Raw genomic sequence first — 18267 nt, forward strand, 5'->3', positions numbered from 1 at the left:
AGGATAGGTGATAAAACAGAGTCTTGATGCACCCTTACATTGGTGAAAAAACAGTTGCAGATAAGAACTCATCCAGCATAACATATCAGCAACAGATAGTGATAAATCAGATAGAATCTGGCTACCTAATTACAGAAGATGGAAGGTAGTCCAAAGGATAGCAATTTAATGGCAGACCTTAGTGCCAGATATAAACAAATGTTCTGGGAATGTAAAGAGAAACAGCATGTCATGTTTCTCTACTAGTGTCAAGTAGGAAGTAATGTAGCCCAAGAGTTGAATCTGGATTGCTTGAATTCCATGCTGATGGTCATCGATTAATTGGTGAGCCTCTAGATAGTGGAAAAGTTAACTGTTCATGACCTCCATTATTTTTGAGAAAACTGAGGTGGAGGCAATGGGTGTTTTGATGCCAGACTTCTGTTTCTCTTTTTTTGTGTGGGGTGGGGAATGGGTTGAATATAAACTTACTTTCATGTAGTATGGTGCCACTTGAGTATAAAAGTATAGAGATTATCTACAACAGGTATTAGCTCTCAAACACAACGTTGGAGTACATCTGGGGCAATCCCTTCAGAACTAGATTTGTAGTTTATTTACAATTTTTCTGAAATTTTGTAATTTTGTTGAAAGATTGCAGGAGTCATATGGTTTAAATATGCCTCTGTATTCTTTCAACTATTCTGGTATGATAGATGATGATTTGCCTTGGTCATCTATGCAGGACTTGCCAGGAAGTCAGCTTTATCTTTGTGCCATAGCATTTGCACTATCTGGAGAGAGAGGTATAAGTACATGAATATAGCAGAAATTGTACTGATGCTGCTCTTTCAGGCAAGGACAGCTGCCAGTTTGTTATAAGAGGTAACTTTACTCCACTTGGCTCTTTTGAAGTCTGATTTGTTTTATGTGGCAAAACCACATACGTTTTTTTTTACAGTGATGCCAATTGGGCATTATATGAAGCAGTACTTAGTTTTTAATTGAGTTGTAAGTCAGCAGTTAGAATTGATGGAAGTACAGGAAGGTGCTTTAAAGTTAAATCTGGTGTCAGACAAGGATGTACATTATCACCTCTGTTAGTCATTATTTATAGGGATCACATTATGAAAGAAAGTGGTATTAAACCTGATATGAAAATTGGAAATGTTAATCTCAGCTCTTTACTTTATGTGGATAATATTATATTTCTAAATAAATCAGGTACGTCCGCAAGATTCCCTTAATAAATTGAATAACTGTTGTAATAGATTTGGTATAAAGATCAGCAATAAAAAGACAATGAAAATAAGGAGAAGCATTGAAAATATCAACAGCATTGTGGATGGAGAACCTTATAGCACAAGTAAAACATTTCAGCTACTTAGGCATTATATTTAGTGAAGATTGTAAATTAAATATGGAAATAGACAACAAAATCAACAAAGCTGGTATGGTAGAAAGTCAACTAAATAAATTTATGTGGAATAAGACATAAATTAGTCAAAATACTAAATTAGCTGTATACAAACAGTGTTCAAACTAATTTTAATTTATGGATCTGAGAGCTGGGTTAGAAATAAAACACTTGATCAAAGACTAGAGACCACAGATATGAGAGTCCTGAGAAAGATTAGCAGTGTGAACTTATTAAAAACGAGGATATTAGGAAAGAACTTTATATTGTTAGAAGGGCTAATCTCAGGTGGTATGGTCACTTAAACAGAATGGGAGAGAAAATCAGTGTTCTCTGCCATGTTGGCAGGAAAAAGACTCAGAGGAAGGCCAAGATATAGGTGGATTGATACGGTAAAAAGCGCCTTAGAATACAGAAATATGAGATCTGATAATGTTGGAGTCTTGACAGGTAACAGATTGATTTGGAGGAAAATTGTAAATAGGAAGTTAGTAATGATGTAAATTTTTCATGTAGTACTATCATATCCTGCATATCTTGTACACCCCTTGAGGGTACATGTCAGGAATTTGATGATGATTTTCTTTACATGGTTTTTGCCAGTAATTAACAAAAGATGAATGCAAGCCACAGAAATTTTAACATACTTTAATATCTGGCTGCCTAATTGGTGTTTGAGAGAGGTATTTCTTTTTGACTATTATGACACATTGAATCTTTGTTTCTGTGGTTCATTTTCATCTCTCTCTAAATAGTAATGAAATTGCGAAACACGTTGAGAAGAGATAAACTCTCAGATATGATGTTGAAAAGGGTACATAATCCCCCTTGTCATAATGTGTCTTCAAGGATTAGCTGTCATGGCAGGATTATGCATCAGCTTATTGAAAGTCTTTTACCCACCAACTATCAAGTCTGGTTTGCTGTCTGGTAGCCAGCCTACTACAGAACCACTTCATTTACCAATGAATGTGTTTGGCATGATCTGTAAGGATATCAATTGCATGATAGAGGGGTGCAGAAGTCAGAACTGTGCTCCTAATTATCAAATTCATGATAAGTACCCTCAAGATTGTGCAGAATATTATGAAAAACCACAAGATTAAGTTTACATTATTTTTAGCTTCCTATCCATAATATTCCTTGAAATTAACTTCTTATTTGTCATATATTCATTATAGTAGCAACTAATGTTTGGTCTTAATAAAGAACTGCTAATTACATCAAAGAAGAAGAACATTCTCATTGCACATGCTATATGAAAGTTTAAACTTCCAATTTCATTCTGAAATTTAATGATTTTAGAAACATTAACATTTACCATATTCAGTTACATCCTGAGTTATGTAACATGCGACTTACGTAAATTTGCAGTTAAGTAATAAATCTACTAGCTCGTGTGAACATGTTTGCAGCTTTATGCAGGTGTGTCTTTGACAGCTTTATTGCAGTACAGTAGTAGATGCCCTGTGCGGTTAGCTCAGTCACTTGCTATCACTGCTAGTTTCGTTTTTTTTTTACCCTTAAAATGGAATGCAAACTTAAAACCGAATGCGCTGGTAATAAATCTCAAAAACAAAGTTCTGCAATTACTTTAGAAGAAAAGTGGAAAATAATTCGTATGTATGAAGGCAGGAAATTCTATCAACAATAGCTCAGGAAATAAATCGACCTATTTCAATAATGAAGGATAAAGTTCGCATTGTTGAAAGCACAAAAGGTGCGGTAGTGTTAAAGGGAACAATTATTACCAAGAAGAGGCTGGTCCAGATATCAGAGATGGAGAAATTGCTGTCTCACTGGATCAATGATCTGACACAGAAGCAGATACTGTTAAGTTTACTGATTATCCAGGAGAAGGCTATGTCCTTATATAAGGATTTAAAAGATCAGGCCGGCATCACGGACGCGGAGAGTACATTTAAAGCTAGTGCTGGATGGTTCAAACAATTCAAGAAACGTACAAATCTGCACAGCATCAAAATCACGGGTGAGGCAGCAAATGTAGATACTGACGTGGCAAGTCAATTTTCCGAACTTCTGGCAGAAATAATTGAGGAGGCAGATTATTTGCCTGAGCAAATATTTAATGTCGATGAAATGAGTCTGTTTTGGAAGAGGATACCAACATGGACATTTATTGCAAAAGAGGAAAAATCTATGCCTGGATTCCAGGTCGCAAAATATCTGATCACTGTTCACTGTTATGATTGCCGGCAACATTTCAGAAGACTTAAAACTTAAACTGCTTACAGAGACCATGCACCTTTAAGAACATTGACGTGAGTATGCTGCCCGTAATATGGAAATCCAACACCAAGGCTTGGGTTACACGTGCGCTGTTCGGAGACTGGTTCAATAACTACTTTGTTCACCAGGTGAAGGAATATTGTGTCCCTGGTCACCCAGAAGAGTTGGATGACTTTCATCCTGACGTAAAAGTTGTTTATCTTCCTCCTGGAACTACTTCATTATTGCAACCTCTGGATCAAGGCATTATTGTGACCTTTAAAGCCTACTATCTCTGGTATACATTTTCCCAAGCAATCAAGGCCATTGATAGTGGTAAGGGCATTACTCTATGTGATTTCTGGAAGAACTGTAATATCCTTAACGCTATCAAAAACTTGATGGCTTGGGATAAAATCGAGCAGACAACAATGAATGGTGTGTGGAAGAAACTGCCCAAAAATGGTCCATAATTTTAAGCATTTCATGGAAGGAGAAAAAATAGGAAAAAGAAAACCAGGACGTCCTTAAATGATTCAACGATGACTTCTAAGGCCGGAACAGGCCATGCTAGGCCTAAATCTTTGATACGTATGATGATGATGATGATGGAAGGAGAGCAAACAATGACTGATATATACTGGTGCTGAGTTGACACAATAATTACAGCAGGCAACGGAGATGTGGGTGCAATTGGCACAGCAGTTATAGGTGTTTCCAGGCAAAAGCTGGAAGTGGATAATGGTGACATTAACAAGCTTCTTTTGAGTCACGATGAAGAGCTAACTAATGGTGACCTTATTCAGTTGGAGGCATTCCGAAGAAAATACTAAGCCGATTGAACTGCCAGACCTAAAGAAATTTACAACAAAGGAACTCGCTGAAGTTTTTAACTTGATAGACATGCCGTTAGCAAAATTAGAATCGATGGATCCGAACACTGAGCGGTTTGAAAACGTTAGTCGCCATATCTATTCCGATATGTCTAGCTACAAGGCCATCTATGAGGACAAGAAGCATGTGACCACACAATTTACTCTAGACATGTTTTTGAGATGCCATTCACAACAAAGTCAAGATGACAACTCAGGCAACCCCAACTACCCTCAGCCTTTAACATCGAAAGGGGTAAAATTTTCCACAGAACAGCCAATTTAGCAGTCACAAGAGATTTTTTTATTTGAAAAGTGAATATTCAGTTTGTTTTTATATTATGTATATTTCATATTTACAGTATGTATATTATTCAAATACAATTGATAAATTTTTAAAAAAAATTTTTAATCACACCAAAATTGGAAAATATCTGATTAATGGCAAACAAAATTAATGTAAGACAGCATTATGAGCAGACAGTATGAGTAGCCATTGAACATTTTATTGTATGTATATAATTTACAAATTAGACTTACATGAAGGTTTACGGAACGCATTACTTAACTCAGGGTGTAACTGTATAATAATACTAGCACACATGCCTACCAGTGTGACCACAGTCAGAATGAAGTCAAAAAATATACATATATATATATATATGTAGATATTGAGTATTTGATAAAAATTTTCAAAAGTGAAGATAATTTTATGTCATGGGCATGCAGTAATTTAAGAAGGAAAAGATGGTAGAGAGATGGGAGAATATGGACTAGGATGCCAAAATGACAGGTGATAGGCTTCTAGAGTTCTGCCACCAATTTCATTTGATAATCACTAACACCTAGTTTGAGGTACCAAAAAGAAGATATATACTCGGAAAATATCAGGGGATATAGGAAGGTATCAAATAGATTAGACAGTATTATTACAAGAAATAGATATAAAAATCAAGTAAAATTATGAAAAAGTTACCCTGGAGCCAATGCAGACAGTGACCACAGTTTGGTTTTATTGAAATGTAGTTTGAAATTCCAAACATTGTCAGAATCAAAGAAATGGCTCAAATGGAATATACACTGGAAATGGAACCCCTTTTAAGCACACAATCATGTTAACCTGTTTTTTACTCATATGAGTGCATTGCATTAGGTTTAGAATGCCTTGAGTGCATTCTAAACCTAATATTTTATTACGTTTAGAATGCACTCAAGGCATTCTAAACCTAATAGATGAAAGAAGAAAATACAAAACTTCTCCACATGAGGAAAGTAAGGAAGAATATAATACATAGAAAATGCAAAGAAACAAAAGAACAATGGTATATAGAGAAGTACAAAGAAATAGATTTAACCATAACTTGGAGGATTGATAAAGCATATTACATTATAAAAGGAATGAACCAGCAGAACAATTAAAAATAAACATGGAAGCATTCTTATGGGAAAAGTTTTCTGAAAGATGGAAGGAATACCTAGAACTCTATAAAGGAAAAGATCTAGACAACAGCCATAAAAGATGAAACAAGGCTTGATGCAGAAGAAATTAGCCCAACCATATTACAAGATGAATGGGTGCTAAATGAACTGCCCTCTAACAAGGCACCAGGCATTGAGAACATTCCCCCAGAATTAATAAAATATTCAGAAAATATAAGTAAATCATACTTATTCAAGATCATAGAGGATATATATGAAACTGCAGTCATTCCCAAAGCCTTTCCCTGTTCTGCCATTCCCATTCCTAAAATAAATACAGACAAGTGTGAAAATCATTGTACAATAAGTCTAATATCAAATTACTGACCAATCAGCATATCACCAGGAGTTGTTATCAAAGTATTGGAGAAGTTGGTCAAGAGCACTTGTGACGGGTAGTTCATGCCTCAGAATTCAAAATACAAAAAGGTTAACAGATAAGGTCGGAGAATACACTGCTTGGAAAGAGGTGATTGGAAACCCCTTCCCCTATTCACAAGGTGCATCGTGCCATGTAATGAGTCACTTGTTTGTAGCCTGCATAAATTGGAGGAATATGATGTGCCCAAATCAGTGCAACTGTGTCCAGGTGAAAAAGCACTTGCAGTTGATAAATTGGGCCATCCCAGGACAACAATCAGTGATACCATACTGAGATGGAAGCAAGGGAAGTCACTGCAAGTGCTACCTGCAGTAGACAACCTACTACACTCACTGACCATGACTGTAGGGTGCTACAAAGGATATGTTAAAACAGCCATTCGTCTACCTACACATTGAATGCAGAGTTTCGGGCATCGACTGGAACAGGAATCTACACAAAAACATTGAGAACCGATGCTGATAACATGAGTTTCCATGTTAGGACTGCAGTATGCAAGCTCCACATTACCCTGACCAACATGTAGTGTCATCTGCAGTGGTGCAAAGAGTGTGTACAGTGAGACGTGGAAGCTTGGAAATCTATGTTGTGGAGTGATGAATTCACACTACACCCTCTGCCAAGCAAATGGAGGATGCCTGATGAACGCTTCTTACCAGCGTGCGTAACCCCAACTATGAAATTCAGAGGTAGCGGTGCGATGGTATGGTCCTGGTTTGTGGTGCCATGAACGTTGAACTCTGAGAGGTATCTGGACAGTACAATGCTTCCTGCTTTCTGGCATTTCTATGGAAACTGGCCATTGTCTTTTACAGAAAGACAATGCACAATGGCATAAAGATTCTGCTGAAACTGTGTTGTTTGTGGACATGAACATCATCACCTCCAAATCAAAAAATTAGAATAATCAAGGAAAATGTATTGAATGATTTACAATTCTAATTTATTGCACAGAAAATAATTATTACCAAATATGAATTAGCATCATCTAAATGTACGTACTTTGTAGATTATATAACCATGTAAACACATACAAATGTAATATAAAGTATAAGAAAACTATTATTTCAAAAAATTTACAAAATTAGAATAATTTTTAATGTAGTTCAAAATATTAAAATATTCCAAATTTTTCTGATTTGGTTTTGAGGAGAGCATAGAAATAGCACATATTTCAGTAGCTGCGGAACTGACTTGTGCGTGAGAAATTGTTTGTGTGTAGATTTCAGTTAATCATTTGCTAAACATGATCAAACAAGTGACATATCGGAAGCTGAGAAATTTCGTATGGTGTCTCTACACAAAGAAGGCCAAACTCAACAGTTTATAGCTAAGGAATTGAAATTTTCTCAAGGAAGCATGGGTAGAGTATTGAGATGGTATTCTAATAACTGAAGTTTTCAAAATAATCGCTGCAATGCCAGTTGAAAGGTAATAACTACATCAAGAGATTGAAGAATATCATGGAAAAAAAACTGCTTCCAAAGTGTAAGATATTTTCACAGCAATGGGAAAAACTAGGTGTGAATATGTCTAAATTTATGACATTGAGATGGCTTCACAAACTGGGTTTTAAATCACTTGTGCCTAAGAGAAAGCCACTTATGACTTCCAAGCAAAAGGCAACTAGAGTGCAATGGTGTAAGCACAGACTGTTGTGGGGTCAAGAGGACTGGAAAAAAGGTACTTTTTAGTGATGAAAGTATGGTTTTTGTGTCCCATGGTCATCAAGGGATAATACATTTTGCATCTTAAGCAAGAAGCATATGATAAAGAATGCATGAAACATTTGGTGAAATTTGCAACCTCTGTCATGGTATGGGCTTGTCTGACTGCAGAGTGTCCAGGTAGGCCGTGTATTGTGTACAAAAGAGTCATTTCCAAAATGTACCAAGAAATTCTTGAGCACTTTATGTTACTGGAATCAGAAGATTTATGTGATGGTGATTTCTTTTTCAGCAAGATTCAGCTTCTTGTCACACCTCCAAGATCACTACTAGATGGCTCAAAAAAAGGGAAATCAATGTACGCTCGGGTCTCTTTTTTATGCGGTGCACGCCCATAGATACGAGACCTTTCAACACTTCTGCATATGTCAACAGAAGGAGAATCCATTCCGATAATAGGGTAATCCGGTGTTTCCCAAACTTTTCCTACGACGGAAACACTTCACAAATCCTGAAATTTTCATGGAACATCTTGGTTATTTTGTAATGTATTCATTAATAAATAATTGTTAATTTAACTGATTTTTTATTATTAAATAATAATTAATTAAATTTGGCCCAATGGAGAAAAAAAGCACCAAAGAAAAGCAATTTCCTTGGAAATGAAAATTCGCAATTTTAGATTGTTTAGCAAAAGGAGAGGGATCTACAGTGATTGGTAAACATTTTAATTTAGGCGAATCTACTATAAGAGCAATTAAAAAGAATGAAGTCGCAATAAGAAAATCTGTCATTTCTGGCACAAAACTAAGTGCCAAATTATCATTGTACTCAAGAGATGCTTTATTAGAAAACACGGAACAAGCGCTCGTAATTTGGATTGAAGAATTAACTCAAAGAAGAATTCCTATAAGTGGTTATTTAATTAAACAAAAAGCTCTTCGGTTTTATAAGCAGATGAAGCAATTGGAGCTGTCTACTTCCACTTCCTAGGCTGATAAAGAATTTTTGGCTAGCAAAGGATGGTAAACTGGGTTTTTAAAAAGGAATGCACTTCATAATGTGAAGATTACAGGCGAGGTTGCAGCAGCCAAAAATTTTCAAGAGAAGTTAGCCAAAATTATTGAAGATAGTGGGTATTGTCCCGATCAAGTGTTTAATGCTGACGAAACACGATTGTTTTGGAAGAAAATGCCTAGTCGTACTTATATCGCAAAGTTTGAGAAAAAAGCAAGTGGATTTAAAGCAAGCAAAGATCGAGTAACGTTGTTACTTTGTAGCAATGCATCAGGAGATCGAATGTCGAAACTCCCTCCTAGTAAATCGATTTCTAAGACCACGTACTCTAAAAGGCAAAGATCTAAAACAGCTGCTGGTACATTGGAAGGCTAATACAAAGGCCTGGATAATAACTGCTGTATTTACTGAATGGTTCAATAATTGCTTTGTATACCAGAAGTAGAAACATATATGAAGCAAAAACCTCTCGATTTTAAAGTTTTATTAATTGTTGACAGTGCACCAAGTCATTCGCATTTAGAACATCCAAATGTGAAGGTAGTGTTTTTTCCACCCAGTACAAGCATTATTCAGCCATTAGATCAAAGCATAATTGCTACTTTTAAAAAATATTACGTTAAGCACACTTTTCAATTTATATTGGATAAACTAGAAAATGAATCATTAGTGACGTTTGGAAAAAATTTTCTATTTTGGACTGCTTAAATCATGTTTCATCTGCTATCTCCAAAATAAGACCACAAACTTTAAATGCTTACTGGAAAGCAACTTGCCGTGGATGTATTGCAAACAGTGCAACCATGCAAACATCTACATTATCAGCTGAAATCATTACATTGGCACATGAAATTGGTGGAGAAGGTTTGATACATTTAGCCAGAACGATGGAGATGAATTACTTGTGGATAATGCCTTAAGTGACGATGATATTATTGGATATTGATTAACTTTAGATATTGTTGAAGATCTAGAAAACAATAGTGAAGCAGAAGAAAAACCTGCCCCTCTCATTGCAAATCTAATTCGAGAAGGTCTTGAACTCTGCAATAAATCAGAAAATCATTTTCTTGTTAATGACACAAATTCTGAATGAGCCTTTAAAATCCAATGTGAGCGGAAGAACTGTATGTCTGGATATCCAGCTGTATAAAAAATTAGTAAAATCATCATCGCAAAGTTTAATCACTGATTACATTGTCAGAAGAAAAAAAATCAGCACAGAACGAGAGTGAAGCTAATTCTGTTTGTGAAGAACCATTGACTTTACCATACAGATCTGATGCGCTGACTATCTCTTCTGGTGATGAAAGTGATTTTGCACCAGTTCGCAAACATTGCCGGATGTCGTCTAATAGCGATGATAATTCTGATGACAAAATGTTAAAAAAAATGTTACTTTTCAATAAAATTAAATGAATAAAGCTTTGAAACAAACTTAGGCATTCTTATTTTGCTGAATTTTCATACATTTTTTTTGTATGAAAATTCAGGTTTTGATTTTAGGTTTATTTTAATTCATTGGTTCAGTTTTAGAAAATTATGGAACGTATCCCTGATTTTTCAACGTAAGTTAGGTCTTTTTTTTGTGCAATTTTTTATATGCGGTTTTCTGTGGAACATATCTACCGCATAAAAAGAGACCCGACTGTACTTCCTTGGCCAGCAAACTCGCCAGATTTAAACTCCATTGAGAAATTGTGGGGAATTATAAAGAAATATCTTCAAGAAGTTGCACCAAGAAATAAAAATGAACTTTTCTAGTTTGCGAACCATATGAGCATGGTTTGATAAAAAAAAATAAATAAATAAAATAAATAAAAAAGGCTATGAACCACTAGTAAATAATATGCTCAACAATTTACGAACAGTCATGAAGCTAAGGGGGGATGCAACAAAGTACTAATTATCATGTTGTTTCCCTTTGGCTGTAATTTTTGTGCATTTATTTTCACATTATTCTAATATTTTGAACCGTGTTAAAAATTATTATAATCTTGTGAATGCTTTCAAATAACAATTTTTTGTATAATTTATATTACATTTTTATGTGTTTACATAGTTACATAATTTACAAAGTACGTCAATTTAGATGATGCTAATTCATATTTGGTAATTCTTATTGTCTATGTAATAAATTAGTAGAATTGCAAATGAACTAATTGAATATGTATTGGTCTTATTATGATATTTAGTTCATTTGGATTAAAGAGTTATGTGCAAGCATACCATCTGCTTTTGTTTACAATTTGAGTCTAATAAATTACTCAAGAAATAGACAAGTGCACCTTCTGCAAAATGACTGCTAAGCAATATACCACATGCATATCAAATGGCAACATGAAGGCAACTCGTTAACTATTTCAGGAACAGTTTATTTAGTGACAACCCCATTTTCAGCTTTGGGAAGACTGACTAGTAGCTTGAAAAAACTAATATGTTGAAGTGAGCCACTCGTGATACAGGAAATTGAAGAACTGTGCATATTAGGAATCGAGGAAGTGATACTGAAGGCTATTGTTAATGGATATATTACATATATCCATGAGAAGTGCCTGTAACCATTTCATTGTGAAATATAAAAGGACTATTAGTGTCAGCTGATTATCTGCAGGAGAGAGAGTTTTCCTGTAACTTTATTTTTTTTTCAGCACTGCACTGTGCATTCTAGCTTTCCTTGCATTGTTCTTTTTTACAGATCAAACAGATTTCCACATTTCTGTTAATAACTACAGCATGTAATTAAATGCAGTGGACAGTAGAAAATCCAAACCACCTTGTGTACTAGAGACCTTAATCATGGTTTGAAAAAAGTTCCATGTTTTCTCTAGACAAGAGTTTTTAAATAATCCTTAACTCTCACACACTACTAACAACCTTTTGTGGTTGTTAGCCCATTACATATTAATATTTTTTTTTACTGTGGCAACTTTGAGGTAGTACCTTTTCTAAATGTACCTCCTCAGTTGAAGCCTGTGTAGCTCAGTGGATGTGGCGTTTACACACCACGGCGCTTGGCCGCACAAAGGAAGACTTGGTTTCGAATCTAGTCGACGACTAGAGGAAATTTTTCTAAGCCTTTTTTCGACCGGTTCCCGAGTTAGTCGATCTCTGGCACAGGCAAGCGGGTTTTTCGTCCCGTAAACTCAAGAAAATCGACCGTAGAACCCACATTATTTCAGACATTAAATATATTGTGTTAGGGTTAGGGACCACGAGATGGCGGCACATTTGAGCCGTCTCTCTTCACTGTGCACCGCTTAATTAGTGATAGCCTTGGGCCATCTATCTCTGATTGGTACCAGTGGAGATTGAACTGCCCACTCAGTCTCCAAAAGTTAGATAGGGCTAAATGGCCTCGCCTACTCCCGTATACGGGAATAAAAAGGCGTTAGCTGATTTTTTTTTTTTTTTTTTTTTTTTTTTTTTTTTTTTTTTTTACCTCCTCAGTTATTGGAGTATTTTACTTCTCTAAATCCATAGGAGAATCTAGTATGTGCATCTTAGTGACATGTAAACATTTGGATCCTAATTACCATAAGCACTGGATAAGTGCTTATGTAATTAATTACATGTCTCAGAGGTAACATTCCTTGAATTTCTTTCATATTAAACAACTAGAACAAAATAATATTTAAAGTAGCTTTCAAATGAGCATCTTCAGAGTAGAACAGAAACAACTTGGCATGATACAGAGGCAATGACAAATTAGCATTGGAAACAATTCAAATAGTAATAGATAGATGAACTTTAGCCCTAACTTGGTGCCTTGTGACTGTCTTCCAAATTTTGGATCAGTTATTGCAACATTCTTATTGAGGTTAGGAGTGTGATTAATTTGCTACCTCTGACTCCAGAAATAGTGTAACTTGTAATGAATTCTCTATATAGAACTGTAGTTTTCCTCCATCTACCTTTCTTGGAGCACAGATGAAAGAATGGGAGAGAGAACATTTAGCAAGTCACTTGCTCCTCTCACAGGTAACTCTTCCCCCTTTTAAAAAAAAAAAAAAAAGTCTGTTCACTTCCAATCTGTATTCAAAAATCATTTGAAATCAAGATGGCATGATTAGTTTCAATATTACCTCTCTGTTTACTAATGCTCACAGAGCTTCCTTGATTTAATAAAATCTCACTTCCTTACAAACATTTAAATTACTCACATTAATAGTATATGCAAGTTATTTTACATGGAAAGGGAAAAAAGTTAAAAATAAATAGATAAAACTGCAGCGAGTTCCTCCTCTCATCTCTTCTCCTTTGGCTAATATCTGTGTAGAGAATTTAGAGAACAAAACCTTCAACACAGCCACACTTAAACCTTCAGTCTGACTGCAGTATTTGTATGATGTGTTTGCCTTTTGACACCTTGAATCAAATGTGTTAAATTCGTTTTTATTGAATTTAAATCATCATCCAAAAATACATTTTGCAATATAAAAAGAATCAAATACCCATTTTTCAGACCTTCATAATCCTGAGGCAGTTGTGCTTTCACCCATAGCTCTAGTTAAAAAAAAAAAAAAGTGTTCTAGTTTGAATCTTAGTCACCGACTAGAAGAACTTTTTCTAGACCTTTCTTCGACCATTTCCAGAGTTGATCCCTGGCTTGGCAAGCAGGTTTTTCTCTCCTGCAAACTCAAGAAAATAGACTATAGAACCCACACTATTTCAAACAATAAATATATTTTATTAGGGACCACACAATGGTGGCACTTTTCAGCTATCTCAGATGCCATTATAATTAGTCTTCTGCTAGCTACCTCTGATTGGCTACGATGGAGATTGAACTGCCCTCTCAGCCTCCAAAAGTTAGGTAGTGCTAAAATGGACTCATCTTCTCCATACAGGGGATTTTTTTTTTTTTTCAATTTTATTATTTTTACCTGTTTGTTCTTTTTTGATACAGTCACATACCTTTCATATGCTTCAGTATCTCCTTTCGTATTTATGAATGCCAACTTGCACACTTGAAGATACTTATATAAACACTTACACTATGCTTTTACATTCACACTTCACTGTGTGGTGCTCTTGAATATGTTGATTAGATTTTGTGCTCCTTAATTTTACTGCTATTTAGAGTGAAGTTTACATCCCAAAGATCAATGCAGCAGTAGATGTAAATGAACTGAAGTTCTCAAGACAACTCAACAAAGCCCAGTGCTGACAGAGAGTCTCACTAAATCTGATAAGCCAGCCGAAGTATCAATACATAGCTTGAAGCTATGGCTGGAGGTTAAGGACGGAAGGACGTATGTACACACACACACAGTGCAATTTTTGCTGCCAGTCAATGCTAATTACACAAACATTGATGAATCAACTCCTGATCAACCAGCGCCAGCCATTTTTTTTTTTTTTTTTTGGTCCCCTGGGTCTCCCTTCTATTTAAACAGGTTCTGAATCATGGAAAGCGCATCGACAGCCTAGAGTAGTGCCTTATTATGCTTTATAATACTTTCTCACATAAAATCGAAGCACTATAAAAAAAAAAAAAAACTAGATGCTATTGACAATCAACGACTTGATATTAACATGCCACTGCCAAAAACACCGATGAACTTTGCAGTCTCATTGCCATGTCATTCCAAGACACTATGGAGGCAGAATGCCATTGTAGTGAAATTTCATTCCAAAACAGGTGCAACCCTAAATGACAACATCTGCAAGCTCACCAAACAATGCAAATTTAATCCTGGGGAAATTATCAGGTGTAATCGTTTCACGTCCATGAACATACAGAGGTACGGAATGAATCTCTCACACCTAGTCAGAGTGACCTGCAATATGTCAGTGAGCAGATCAACATTCATAACTCCCATGAATAACATGTCAGAAGGTGCCACTGCCATGTCACATTTACTAGTTTGGCCAGATCTCGCTTACACACAGCAGGAAAAAAAAAAAAAAAAAAGAAATGACAGCAACAAATAAAAGAAAAATGACAGAGTGGAAATAATGCATGGACAATGAACTATAAAAATAGGAATACTAATGCGAAAATCCAGTCCTATTACCAGCCAGCATGGTAACTGAAAATCTCATTGCATAGGGACAACAAACCTTGCAGAACCCTTCTTAATACACTAAATCAATATATGTGGCCTCAGTGATGTCCATTTTCATCTCCGGTCTACAAAACTCCTATAAGTTAAAGATGCCAAGAAATTATATTCTTGGTTTAATCCTTTATCCAAGTTTGTGCCTGAAGTATTTTCAGGACTGGGCAACTCGTATATAGAAGCTAATGACTTCGTCACTTGCCTAAGTATCCCATAATGCAAAGCACATATCCCTAAGAACATGTATAATACTATGCATTATGGGAAGGGTCAGGACTGGTCATTAAAGGATTTAACCAAGAATATAATTTCTTGGCATCTTTAATTTATAGTATAACCAAGTGGAAAAACTTTAACAAAACTCTACTTACTTTTGCTGACAGAAACCCATATTTCTACTCCCTCAAACATTATTTACGTCCACTTTCCCATTTACACATTCTTTGGCTCTTTTCATCTCAAAGGTGGGGTTTGTGCACATGTTCGCTTTGACATACCGTGTCAAGGAGCGTCCAACCTGGAACTCCCGCTTTTGACCTTCTCTGGTTGAAAATCTTGGTACCCTGTTCTATCTAATTCATTTTCTGTCTACTGCTACCTTAATGCCAACAATCATCTGCACCTTCTTGATTTCCTTTCCTTAAAAGTCAATTCTTCAGTCCAACTTTCTTAACAGTGTTCATTTTCCTTGGAGACTGATGCTCACAACACCAGCTGGCTGTCCTGCTTCAATTGCACAGATAAAGCAGGTAGAGAAGCTGAGTCATTTCAGTTAGTTCAGACCACAGAAGGAGAAGAGATCAGCACGAGATTGTGCTGATCTCTTCTCCTATGAAACAACACAAACACAATCACTGGCATCCACACATCATATGGTATTGCAAGAAAACCAAGTGGGACATCTACGCAACTATTATGCCACATTTTCTTGGATAGGTTATTGTTTCCGGCCATCTGACCCTAATCTATGTGCTGAACGTATCACCGAAATAATTCTTGTCAGCATGGAAATATTTATTACCCGTTCACCCCTAAGTTCCCATCCACTATCTAATCCTTGGTTCTTCCACAGGTGTGCCAAAACTGTACAAGAGAAGAATCTAGCATACCATAACTGGCTTGCATCTAAAAGTCCATCCACCTATACTGCTTATACCAAAGCCCTGAATAGTTGCAAGAAAACTATCAACACATCAAAAAATGACTTTGCAAGACAGCTATGCATTCTGGTTACTAGCTCAACACTGCTCCCACCACTGTCGTGTCCTGATGGCTCTATTGCATCATCACCCACAGAAAAGCAAATATCCTGGTTTTATACTTCTCTGCAATTCTTGTATTGCTGATTTAGTAAATGTCCCCCAACCATCCCACACTCTCAGTGCACAGTGTGTCCCTTTGTCTAAAAAGAGATTGAGGAAGTATTTTGTTCAAATTGGATATGAAAAAGACTTCTTGGAGCACACTAAAAGTTTGTGCTCCAGCGTTTACTCCCATTATGTCATCTTTTTTACACTGGGTATTTACCCTGCACTATGGAAATTAAATCATATTAACCTATCTCTAAAAAAGGCAGACAAATCAATACCTTCAAACTACTGTCCAATATTACTTACTCCAGTACTTTCCAAAGTAATGGAAAGCTATAGACTACAAACCCAGTACATAATTTTGCTGATGATGGCACATTACATCTCCCCTTCATTTGACAAACTTGACAATGCACAAATACAGATCTCCAAAACATTCATCAGTGGGGTTAGGATAATCCTATCAATTTCAATGCAAACAAAAGACAACTCTGTTTTATATCATACAAAAAAGAATCCTTCCCTTCCAGCCTTACTTTTGACAGCACTTCAGTCTCATGCATGATGACATTTATATTCTTGAGATAACATTAACCTCGCATCTTTATTGGCACAAACATATTACAAATATTGCCTCCAAAAAGTTAGGTTTTCTTTTCCACTTGAAGCTTTACCAATAACTAACTTTATACAAATCACAGATCTGTCCAACTATTGAATATTACGCCCATGTCTGGGATGGTGCCCTCAAGAGCTCTCCTAAAGATAATGGACTCTGTACAGAAAAGAGCAAGCAGACTGATCAATGATCCCCACTCACTCTCACTCAGGTGCTCAGCTTCATTATTTTTCATCCACTGCTTTCATCTTCTACAAATATTTCTACAGCTGCTGTTTCAGAATTGGCATCAATTCTGATAAACCAAGATGTTTGTCATTTTGAAACATAAGTTTCAAAGACAAACATTGTTTAATTGCCCATAAAACAATAACATAATAATGATATTTATGTTTCCTTATAATAACAGGAAGGCCACATTTTACAAAGGGATTAGGTTCCCAGCTTACTGTTCATAAAATGGACCTTGGTAAACTGAGGTCAGATTATAATGTATTTAAATGCAATTGGTTCCTTCATTACAAATGACTTTTCCATCAGCTTCTTTATTTCATTAAACAAGGACTTTGCCTTGTCCATGATTACTGCTTGAGTTACTAGAATGTTATTTTGATTTATATTGTCAATCCACAGCACTAATAATTTTTCCATATTGTTCATACTGCACTCCATGAATAAGATATTCTCTACACTTTTGCATTAACAATTCCTGCATGTGAATGCTTCATCTTCTCTGCATTGTTTCTGTTGTGGAAACTGTAGAAGACCTTAACTTTAATGCTTTACACATATCAGAATGACTCTCACCTGATTTGCTACATTGAATTCATTCTATTTTTTCCTCAATGGTGAGTGAGTGCCTCGTTTTTTAAGCTAAGGAAGATGTCGAATAGGCTCTACGTTTAGGTTACATTCCATTCTGATCACCAGAAAGTTATAATTATTCAGTGTATGTATTATTAAATTGATTTTAATAATGTTGGTTTTTAAAAAAAAAAACGGTAGTGAGAAAAATATTTATGCATTGTAACTCATCATAGAAGTCAGCTGAACAGGGGAAGCAGCAGAAGGATGTCAACTTGTCGGCAAAATATTTGTTATCACGTACACATGCCAAATATTTATATATACACAAAGTGTGTAATTTAATAAATAAAAATTTATGAATCTCTCAATTCTAAACACTAGTTCCAACACTAATCAATATTTTGAATTTAAAATTGCAGCACTT

General features: G+C 35.7%; 1 protein-coding gene across 1 annotated transcript in view; it reads left to right on the forward strand.

Moving 5' to 3' along the window:
- Window positions 1-18267, forward strand: part of LOC150099060 (uncharacterized) — a 94121-nt gene that overhangs the window by 33307 nt on the left and 42547 nt on the right. The gene's annotated exons all lie outside the window — the stretch shown is intronic.

This window comes from Typopeltis vanoorti, chromosome 15 (genome assembly GCF_054136105.1).
Source record: "Typopeltis vanoorti isolate ZY-2024b chromosome 15, IOZ_Tvanoo_1.0, whole genome shotgun sequence".
NCBI lineage: Eukaryota > Metazoa > Arthropoda > Arachnida > Uropygi > Thelyphonidae > Typopeltis > Typopeltis vanoorti.